The following is an 11,691-nucleotide window of genomic DNA, read 5'->3' as shown; positions in this document are numbered from 1 at the left end:
GATGTTCCATAAAGCGCTCTGCTAGGAGGCGCTCAGTCTCCCCAATGTAGAGGAGACCGCATCGGGAGCAACGTATACAATAAATGATATTAGTGGATGTGCAAGTAAAACTTTGATGGATATGGAAGGCTCCTTTAGGGCCTTAGATAGAGGTGAGGGAGGAGGTGTGGGCGCAGGTTTTACAGTTCCTGCGGTGGCCTAGCTCTTTTTCCACCTATCCACTCCACCCTCTCCTCCCTGACCTATCACCTTCATCTCCTCCCCCACTCACCCATTGTATTCTATGCTACTCTCTCCCCACCCCCACCCTCTCCTAGCTTATCTCTTCACGCTTCAGGCTCACTGCCTTTATTCCTGATGAAGGGCTGATCAAACCTCATAGCCTGTTATGCAGTAGGAAGAAGAGGGTGGATTTCAACTCCTCTAAAGTATGACTCAAATGGAAATCTATCCCCTACTTATTTGGCTAAAAAGGAGGCCTCAGAAACTCAATTTCTACACCAGTACATACAGCGATACCATTCCAAACTCTACCTCACTTATAAAATCTCCTTTCATTTAACATGCTGCCCAAAACAAAGGGTATAGTAACAGTCAATCCATACCCCAACCACTCCCTCCAACACCAGTGTACAGAGGCAGCAGTTTAACTAGCTACAAGATGCACTACAGCAATTCACCAAGAGCCTAAGGTAGACCCTTTACCGTCTAAAAGGACAAGAGCAGTAGGTGCTTGGAACACTGCAAACCAAACAAAATGAGCTACAAATGTTGGCTTTGCCAACAATGGATGGTTCAGTACCACCAAAACTGAAGATGCTTGTCACCATCCAAGACAAAGAAACCAGGATAATTGATACCACATCTACCATGTCCCTTTACCACAGAAACATTTGCAGTCGTGTGTCTTTTGTACAAGACGCACTGAAGTAACGCACCAAGACACCGAAAGCACCTTCCAAATTTGCAACCTCTATTACTGAGACAACAAGGGCAGCAGATACCTGGGAACACCATCACCTACAAGAATCCCTCCCAGTCACTCACCATCCTGACTTGGAAATATATGCCCATTCCTTCAATGTTACTGGGCCAGAATCCTAGGCTTCTCTTCCCAGCAGCACCATGGGTGCACCTGCACCAGATAGACTCCAGCAGCTCATGAAGACAACTCACCATCTCTTCTCTAGGGCAGTTAGGTATGAGCAACAAATGATGGTCTACCCACTATGCTCTCATCCCATGAAATAACAATAAAGGCAGTACAAATCTGATATTTAGTGCAGGTATTCACGACATAACTGAATGATTCTGGGCTATGGAAGTTGTTGTAAGAATTAGTGATTTACTCCCATCTAACAAAATAATGCAGATGGTAGAAATCTGAAATTCAAATAGAAGGTGCTAAAAAAACACTCAGCAGGTAAAGCAGCATCAGTAGAGAGAAAAACAGAGTGAATGATTCGAATTTGGGGTTTTTTGGGGGGGTGGGAGTTGTCTGCTTGGTCATAGCCCTGACATATTAATTCTCTTTAAGAGAGAGAAAAAGTTAATATTTACAGCCCAGTACAGAGTCATAGAGTCCTGCAGCACAGAGACTGGCCCTTTGGCTCAAACAAACTGTCCATCCACACTAACCCATTTCCTTGCACATGGCCCATTTCCATCTAATCCTTCCCTCTCCATGTATTTATCCAAATGCTTTTTAAATGTTGTTAATGTATTCACCTCAACCACTTCCGCTGGCAGCTCATTCCATTTGCGTACCACCCTCTGTGTAAAAAAGTTGTCCCTCAGGTTCCCTTTTATTCTTTCACTTCTAACCTTAAACTGATGCCTTCTAGTCCTTGATTCCCCAACCCTGGGAGAAAGACTGAGTGCATTCACCCTATCCATGCCTCCCATGATCTTATACACTTCAATAAGATCACCCCGCAGTCTCCTATGCTGTAAAGAAAAAAGCCCTCACTTGTCCAACTTCTCCCTATAAATTAGACCCTTGAGCCCTGGCAACATCCTTGTAAATTTCTTCTGCGTTCTTTCCAGTTTAATAACATTCTATCTATAACAAGGAGACCAAAGTTCAACACAATACACCCAAGGGAGCCCTGAAGAAGGGTTTATGGCCAAAATATCGATTCTCCTGCTCCTTGGATGCTGCCTGACCTGTTGTGCTTTTCCAGCACCACACTCTCGACTCTGATCTCCAGCGTCTGCAGTCCTCACTTTCTCACAATACTCCAAGTGCGGCCTCACCAACCTCCTGTACAACTGCAACATAATTTCCCAACTTCTCTACTCAGTGCCCTGACTGATGAAACCTATCCTCTGAATTCAAGAATCCTATCAGACTGGAAACGTTACCTCGGCTTTCCTCTGTGCAGATGCTGCAAGAGTTGCTTATTATTTCCAGCTCTTGCCTTTTTAAAAAAGTTTCACATTTCCCCCAGAACTTTGTTTGAACTTTCTGTTTCTCTTCATTTTTCATTGATTTCCATTCCCTTTGAATCGCCTCCTACCTCAATGGCTCTGCCCCTCATCGAGATGGAGTCCCTAGTTCTTTTGGAGTCGACCCACTTACGTGTAATTTAGTCTTGAAGCTGCTGGAGAAGCTGCTGTTAAATCTGAGTGTTATCTTTCTCTTCGACTCGATGGGGGAAGCTTCCAACTGAACTCACTGCAAACAAGGGCTTGTGTTAAAGAGGCCTCTAGTCACCTGGCATCTCTCAGTCCTCAGTCACAAAAGCTACGTTCAGCTTTGCAGGTATCCCTTCAGTGCAATAAAGCTGCAACACCAACTTGCATTTGTATAGCCCCTCTAACAGCAGTAAAAGAGCCCAAGGAGTTCCAAAAAAGCAGCAGTTGATTGTGAGTGGATTAGGGCTTGTTGAGAAAGGTTTCAGCAACATCTTAAAGGAGAGGGTGGGGGAAGGAATTTTAGAGCTTAGGCTGAGTAGGCTAAAGATACAGCCTCTAATTTTGGAGTGCTGAGGCCCCACGGATGTGGAAGAGGGTGGAATTTGGGATCTGCAAGAGGTTACAAGGATCGAGAGACACGAGTCCTGAAGTGACTCCAGAATCGACTTTGAACACCCTCCTGAGCACATCATTGTGGCTTTGAATGCACAAAATGACACAGGTAAAATAGCAGTGGTGTTCAGGAAGAAAACAGTGAATTGGTAAACAGAAAAGACGATGTGTGGTGACATTTACCGCTGATCGGGCCATTTAATCATTGTTATGTGAAATTGTGCATTGGAACACATACACTGAGCTCAGATAATAGCTCTGCAATCATGAGGACTTCCATAAATAAGCAATTATCATCCATTAGATTCAGGTACGGACACAGAGTACATCAGACTTTTGCTTGGTATCCATTACACTGTTGCTGTGTCCTTTGGCTACTGTACTGTAACATTATTCAATGTCACAGAAAGCCCTTTGGAATTAAATGGACGAAGCAAAGATCATTTTCAAGTATTTTATTTGGTTTCAATGGGAAGCTTAAACTGATGAACCAGTGCAGATGCACATTCTGATTATATCTGTGGTGCTTTGCAATCCTTCATTAATGACCTCCTCAGATTGGGGTTTTAAGGCTCATTTTGAAAATCTAGGCTGATGTTTATGTTCACATCAGGCTTTTAAGCAAAACCTTTCTCCTTGCAATGAGGCCATTCAGCCCCTCAAGCCTTTCCCACTATTTTACTAGCTTGTAGTTCACCTATTCCATATCCTTCAAGTCCTTATCCAACAAGCATGTTAAATTGGTCCCCAGCGTCCACAGCTTCATGGGAGAGGGAATTTCAATGTTTAATGAAGATGTATATCCAGAGTTTACTCTTCCTTTTATTTATGAATGTTTTGGAACATGCATTCTGATGAAGGATCCCTGAACTTGAAATGTTAACTCTATTTCTCTCACTAGAGATGCTGTCAAACCCGTTGAGTTTCTCCAACAATTTTTGTTTTTGTTCCAGATTTTGAGCGTCTGTAGTTCTTTGTTTTGGTTTAGTTGTTCATGTTGACTGGACTCCCTATTATCGTGGAAGGGATGGTCCTTATTTGTACATGAAACCAAGACAAGGTGATTTATTTGATGTTGGATGTTAAAAGTATCGCTGTAACTTGACCCATCTGCAGGCAGTGTTCCAGTGGGCACAGTCACAGCCTTATTTTTCACTCTTCTGTGGGATGTGAGCATCACTGGCAAAGCCAGAATTTGTTGTCTATCCCTAACTACCCTTGAACTGGACGGCTTGCTCAATCATTTCAGAGGGCATCTAAGAGTTAGCCACACTTTAGATGATCCAGGCCTGATTTTAAGATTAAGGTCTTAAACTATGCTTTTGGTAGTGTCATGTGGCCATTTCTTTCTCTGGGTTCAGGTACAAGGGAAAATCTTGTATTTCTGTGGTGCCTTTCTTGACTTCAGGACATCTAAAACCCTTTACATCCTCCGAGGCATTTCTGAAATGCAGTCACCGTGGTAACATAGGAAACTGACACAAGTCACCCTGGAAGTACCCCATCCAGTAGTCAAATGTCATGGTGGTTCTTCAATGGGGATATGGATTTGGAATCAAAACCCCAACCCAACCTGATCCTGGCCCCTCTCAATATCCAGACTGATGCTTACATTTCCCAACAGGATTCCTTTTATTGTGGTCAAGCTTTGGGATTCAGGCCATTGAAGCCAATTGTTAATAGCCTGGTTAGCCATATACCCTCTGGAACACAGAAGAATGAGAGGTGATCTTATTGAAACATACAAGATCCTGAGGTGTCTTGACAGGTTGGATATTACGAGGATATGCCTTCGCTTGGAGGATATCTCAAACTAGGGACACAGTTTTAAAATTAGGGATCACCAATTTAAGAGGAGCAAGTTTGTTATTCTGTGGAATTCTCTTCCCTAATGAGCCATGGCAAACATAATCAAAGCTGTTTTAGACAGATTTAGGATTGATAAGGGAGTTAAAGTGAGGCAGGCAGGAACATAGAGTTGAAGTAACAATCACTTCAGCCGTGATCTTATTGAATGGTGGAGCAAGCTCAAAGGGACAAAGGATCTACTGCTGCTCCAAATGGTTGTGTTCTTGCAGCAGCAGTGAGTCCTAGAGGCTCATCACACACTGAGGAAAGAACACCCTCCCAAACCCAGTCCGTTCCTTGTCTTGCAGAGTTTAAGTGCAAACTTTCTTCATTTCTGTAAGTGTTCTACAGGCCGTGGGGTAGGACTTTCCATGTGGGGTGGGCTGCTGACGTTGGCCTCAGATACAGATCCCAATCTCACACCTCACCAGCAGCCGCAACCCATCATTGATTTTTTCTGGACTGGCCAATCAGAGGCCAGAGAGCGTGCTCTCTGCCCACTTGAGCTTAGTGAATGGACTCTCAATGGGCCAATAGGAGGTAGCCAGCACTGAAGGAGCAACAAACTGCTGTCGTGGCGAAGGGTGGGAGATGGCACCCCCACTTTGCATGCACTGCTCAGCGCTTTGCCAGTGTTGGAGTGAAGAGCTACTAACCCAACAGTGTGGCCAGGAAGCAGGTCGCTGGTTGGCGGAGTGGAGTGGAGGGAGGTCCATAACACAAAAACAGAAGTATCTGGGGAAACTCACCTGGTCTGGCAGCACCTGTGGAGAGAAGAGTTAACGTCACAGGTCCAGTGACCTTTCTTCAAAACTGATTGTAGCAAGGAAAATGTTGGTAAAAATGCTGGAGAGGTCTATTGGTATTATTACTGGACTCTTAACCCAGAGACCTAGCTAATGTTCTGGGCTCTAGGTTTGAATCCCACCACGACAGAAGGTGGGATTTGAATTCAGTAACAAAATCTGGAATTAAAAGTCTCATGATGACCACAAATCTGTTATCCATTGTCGGAAAAATCCTTCTGGATTCTCTAATGTCCTTTCAGGGAAGGAAAATGCCATCCTTACCTGGTCTGGCCTACAAGTGACTTCAGACCCACAGCAATGTGGTTGACTCTTAACTGCCCTCTGGGCAATTAGGGATGAGCAATAAATGCTGACCTGGCCAGTGATGCCGCCATCCCGTGAATGAATAAAAGGGGAGGAGGGAAAGAATAAATATTGGGTGGAGGTGGAGCCCAGAGAGAGAGAAAAACTGTTTTTGTTTCTAATTTCCAACATTCACAGTTATTTAAAATTTTCTCTGCAAAGAAAGAAGTTTTGGTTTCTCTCTCACTGTTTGTGGGTCTCATAGCCCATGGGATCAGCTGGTCAGATCCAGAGCACAGCCTAGTGCAGTGATATCTCTGGACCAGAACTCCTGGGTTCAAGTCCCACCTGCTCCAGAGGTATGTCATAACATATCTGGACAAAAGTATCTGTACAGACTGAAACTCCGGCCTTCCTAACCTCTGTGACTCAGTACCAAAATCATCAGTGTATTCCCCTCTGACCCCAGTAATCCCTGTCAGCTCCCGCCACCATTCCCCAGCTCTGTTTAGATTAATTCCAGCAGGCTCTGTATTTTCAAGACTTCACTCACGCTTACTGTCCACGTCATTACATGTGACAGATCCCGGCTCTGACTGGGATAGTTGTCATCAGTCCATCTGGTGTGGGGGTGGGACAAGTGCCTGTGACACATTCAGACACGAAGCTATTGACATAAAACAACCACCGAAACACAGGTTTTGCTCCGTTTGACTCTGAGCATCACTGCATTTCTTCCATTACACAACCAGCCACACAATCTTACCAGCCAGACTGCCCTAGTGATAGATTTATAGGCTATTTGAAAGAAAGGGCTTGCTTTTATATAGTGCCTTTCACATCCTTGGGATGCCCCAAAGTGAAGTATGTTTTTAAGTGTAATCCCTAATTTAATGTAGGAAACTCAACAATCAAATTGTGCAAAGCAAGATCCCACAAATAGTAGTGAGATTGTGATCAGAATACTCTCTTTCTGAATGAGGGATAGGTATTGTCCAGGATACCAGAGAGAATTTGCCTGCTGTTCTTTGAATAGTCCTGTGGGAATTGGTATGCCTCATCCAAAAGACATCCTCCCCAGGACTGTGCTGTCTGCCCAGCCTTGATTCTGTACGCAAATCTCAGGAGTTGGGCTAGACCATACAATCTTCGCAAAATTACCAGGGGTGACATGAGGAGAAGCTTTCTGACACAGTTTGTGGTTAGGAGTGGATCCAATAGTCACCTTTAGAATGCAATTGGACAAAAATTATTGAAGGGGAAAGAATTGCAGGGGATGCAGGGAAAGAAGCAGGGAATTTTAACAGCCTAGCATTTCCCCACTCTACTATTACCTCAGGCCATGGGATCAATCTGGGTTCAACGGAGCATGCAGAGGGGCATACCTAAAAATGAGATGTGAACCTGCTGAAGCTACAAAGCAGTAGTACTTGCACGCCAAACAGCATAAGCAGCAAGTGGTAGACAGAGCTAAGCGATCCCAACGGATCAGATCGAAGCTCCGTAGTCCTGCCACACCAGTTGTGAATGTTGGTGGACAATTTAAAAACACCCTGGAGGAGAAGGCTCCCCAAATATCCTCATCTTCAATGATGGAAGAGCCCAACACATCTGTGCAGGAGATAAGGTTGAAACATTTCACAGCAATCTTCAGTTAGAAGTGCCAATTAGATGATCCATCTCAGCCTCCTCCAGTGGTCCCAAGCATCACAGATACCAGCCTTTAGCAGGTTGTTCGGCCCGTCTGGTCCGTACTGGTGTCTATGCTCCATACAAGCCTCCATGAAATGCCTTCCAGCTCACCCCATCAGCATATCTGTTCCTTTCTCCCTCATGTCTTGACCGAGCTTCTCCCTTCAAAGTATTGACACTGTTAATCTCAACCACTCCCTGTTGTAATGTGTTCCACATTCTCATCACTCTCTGGATAAAAAGATTTCTCCTGAAATTGATATTGGATTTATTGCTGTCTATCTGAGGGTAATTGAGTTTAACACGATGATACTCCTGTCGATTGTTCTTGTTAATAAGGTGTGAGTGAATGTGTAAAGGTTTGGCATGATGTCCAGGGTGGTGGGCGATCACTTTAAGGTGCTGTAACCAGCAACTTTGACTTTGATGAAACTAAATGAATTGCATCTGAGTCGATGTAAGTGATCTGCTGGTTGAAAAGTGGACCTTTGAGGATGTCATTGAATGAATATTGTGTTAATTTGCTGTGTAGTAGGTTTGATTCTCCCAATTCCCAGTGATTGATAGATTGTAGCATGTCAGCTCCTGCACTATTTCAGAACTTGCTCATCGATAATACCTTTGTTGGGATGATTCCCTTCACATGTTGTTTAGCTGGAGTTGATAGCCTGTAACTACATCCCTTGTGTTTTACAGCATAAGATGCAATGGGCGCTATTGAAAGCAATCAATACCCTTCAGCTATTAAACATTCTTTATTGCTTTGGCATGAACAAGGGCTCTCTTCAACTCTAACCGACAAGCTAACATGCAGCTCTATGTAAGTCCGACTGCTCTCTCTGGCTCCAATCACAGGTTGCTCTCCCTCCACATTGACTGCCCATCATTATTGGACTTCAATTATCACCTTTAAACACAAGCCATTCAATGAGAGGCAGCAACGTAGTGAAAGTTACAGGGCTGGTAAAAGAAATAGTGCCCTCCAAAAGCTTGGAGAATGGACAGAATGGAGGCTGTTAGCCTTGGATTCTCACTTAGGGTTACTGCCATTTTTGGGGATGATAACTCAAAAGGTCAGAGATTGCTGCCATTTCCTAAAGGACAACAACTATTCGGGCGGCATGGTGGCTCAATGGTTAGCACTGCTGCCTCACAGCACCAGGGACCCAGGTTTAATTCTAGCCTCGGGCAATTGTCTGTGTGGAGTTTGCAAATTCTCCCCGTGTCTGCATGGGTTTCCTCCGGGTGCTCTGGTTTTCTCCCACAGTCCAAAGATGCGCCAGTCAGGTGAAGTGGCCATGCCAAATTGCCCATAGTAGGAGGTGCATTAGTCAGAGGGAAATGGGTCTGGGTGGGTTACTCTTTGGAGGGTCGATGTGGACTTGTTGGGCCAAAGGGCCTGTTTCCACAATGTAGGGAATCTAATCTACACTCCTGACTTGCTTCTGTGGCTGCAAATGTGCTGAGGTCACAAAAGATGCTATAGAAATAGAAAAGGTGCTCTTCTTTGTAAATCTGGACCTCCCACCATCTGAATAAATCTGTGGTCTTTCGGTTGTTCACGTTTGAGTATTGCAGAAGAAATACACATTTTATCAAAGATTTCCATCTTGTCATCAAGACAATTCAGAAGAAATACTAATATAACAGGAAAGCTGTCACTTTATACTCTATAAGAAGAGTTTGCTGACTGATTAGCGATTGGATTCCTGATTGTTAGAGGTGTTGTCATGGAGAATGCTCCAGTTAGATTACGACTGATAGTTAATTGCTAAACTTTGTTTAGATTTAAACTAGGCAAGTTGACTCTGATTGGTCAAGGCATTGCCCTGAAAAATGAACCTGATAATAGTTGTCAACTGTTTTGTCCAGCTGAAAAAGACACTGTAGGTAAATGTTATTTCTGCCTGTAAAGGACAAGACCCTGTGTATTAATATAGGTTGCTTCTAGTACACGCATGTGCATAATACTGCAAGCCTGACTGACAATCTTAAATTGGTTAGAGTTGTGCTGGAAAAGCATAGCAGGTGAGGCAGCATCTGAGGAGCAGGAAAATCGATGTTTCGGGCAGGAGCCCTTCATCAGGAATGAGGCTGGGAGCCTCTGGTGTGGAGAAGTCCATATTGATGCCCTGGGGTTGAAGTGTTCAGAGGTGGAAGATGAGGCGTTCTTCCTCCAGACATCGGGTGGTCAGGGAGCGGCGGTGGAGGAGGCCCAGGACCTGCATGTCCTCGGCAGAGTGGGAGGGGGAGTTGAAATGTTCGCCCACGGGGCAGTGGCGTTGATTGGTGCGGGTGTCCCGGAGATGTTCCCTAAAGTGCTCTGAAAGAAGGTGTCCGGTCTCCCCAATGGAGAGGAGACCGCATCGGGAGCAACGGATACAATAAATGACTCTTGTGGATGTGCAGGTAAAACTTTGATGGATGTGGAAAGCTCCTTTGGGGCCTTGGGTGGTGGTGAGGGGGGAGGTGTGGGCATAGGTTTTGCAATTTATGCGGTAGCAGGGGAGGGTGCCAGGAGGGGAGGGTGGGTTGTTGGGGGGCGTGGACCTGACCAGATAGTCACGGAGGTTACTATGAAGGACTCTGCTTCTCATTCCTCACCAGAAGCAGGTGACCCTCAGGTTAAACCACCACCAGTCATCTCTCCCTCTCTGCAATGAGAGCAGCCCTATGGTCTTGTAAGACCAAAGTGACTTTTCCTTACCCCTGCATGGGATGTGAGCATTGATGGCTGGGCCAGCATTTATAGCCTATCATTAGTTGCCCTGGGATGCAACTGAGTGGCTTCCTAGGCCATTTCAGAGGGCTGTTCAGAGTCAACCACACCACCTGCTGAGCTTTTCCAGCAATTTCTGTTTTTGTCAACCACACCACTGCAGGTCTGGAGTCACATGTAGGCCAGACCAGGTAAGGACATCAGTTTCCTTCCCTAAGGGACATTATTGAACTTTTACACAATAATCAGTCACCCAAGAGCTTTTCATGCCAGATGTTTTTTAAAAAATTCAGATTCCACCATCTGATTTAGACTTGCATTCCCAGATCATTACTAGGTCTCAGGATTAATTGGCTAGCAACGCTACCAGTAGGCCACTAGGTGAGAGACTGAGAAATGTTACCATTCAGAGGAACCTCAGCATTTTTGTACATGAATTATTTGATATTAACATGCAGTAAAGCAAGCAATTGAGAAAGTGATATATTAGCCTCTATTACAAAGGGATTGAAATACTAGAGGAAAGAAGGGCCTTGGTGAGACTGCACCAGGAATATTACATAGAGTTTTGGTCCCTTTGCCCAAGGAAGGATATGCCTACCAGAGAGGGAGTGCAGCAAAGGTTCACCAACCAGATTTCTGAGGCAATGGGATTGTCCTGTGACACGAGATTAAGTATTTCCCAGAGGTGATCTAGTTTAGAAAAAATTTGGGGGTTTTACAATGTTTCCCTTTATTTATTAGAATTAGGAGCAACAGTCTCAAAATAAGTACAAAGATCAGAAATTTCTTTATTCAGGAGTTGTGAATCTTCGGAGTATTCTAAACACAGAGGGCTATGGTTGCTCAGTAGTTGGCTGTATTCAAGACAGAGATTGATAAAAGATTTAGGGAAAATGGATTGACAGAGAGATGAGGCTTTTGGGTGGAAGATCAGCTGTGATCTAGTTGTTTAGCACAGCAGGCTTGATGGGCTAAATGGCCTAATCCTCCTTCTAATTGCTGTATTTATGTTCTTATTGAGTAGTTTACAGTAAAACTAAACATGTGAAGTATTAGTAGATTACTGTCTGTATATATGTATGTGTCTATGTGTGGTTAAGTGTGCGTGTTTGTGGGTAGATATGTCTGTGTGGGTGTAGTTATATGTGTGTCTGGGTTTGAGTAGACCTGTAAGAGTGTGTGTGTGTGAAAGAGAGAGAGATTAGGTGTGTGTTTAGCGATATGTGTGTTTGTAGATGTTTCTGTGTATATAAGAGGGGTTTGGGTACATCTGTGAGAGTGTGTGTGTATCTATCTGTATAGCGAGGG

The 11,691-nt window shown here is 44.4% G+C and overlaps 1 protein-coding gene across 1 annotated transcript in view; it reads left to right on the top strand.

The window, feature by feature from the left end:
- The window catches only part of dph1 (diphthamide biosynthesis 1), a 579,143-nt gene that overhangs the window by 551,352 nt on the left and 16,100 nt on the right, over positions 1-11,691 (top strand). The window lies entirely within an intron of this gene.

Source organism: Chiloscyllium plagiosum, chromosome 28 (assembly GCF_004010195.1).
Source record: "Chiloscyllium plagiosum isolate BGI_BamShark_2017 chromosome 28, ASM401019v2, whole genome shotgun sequence".
Taxonomy (NCBI): Eukaryota; Metazoa; Chordata; class Chondrichthyes; order Orectolobiformes; family Hemiscylliidae; genus Chiloscyllium; species Chiloscyllium plagiosum.
Note: the sequence above shows the minus strand (reverse complement) of the source record. Positions and strands in the feature narration are given on the sequence as shown.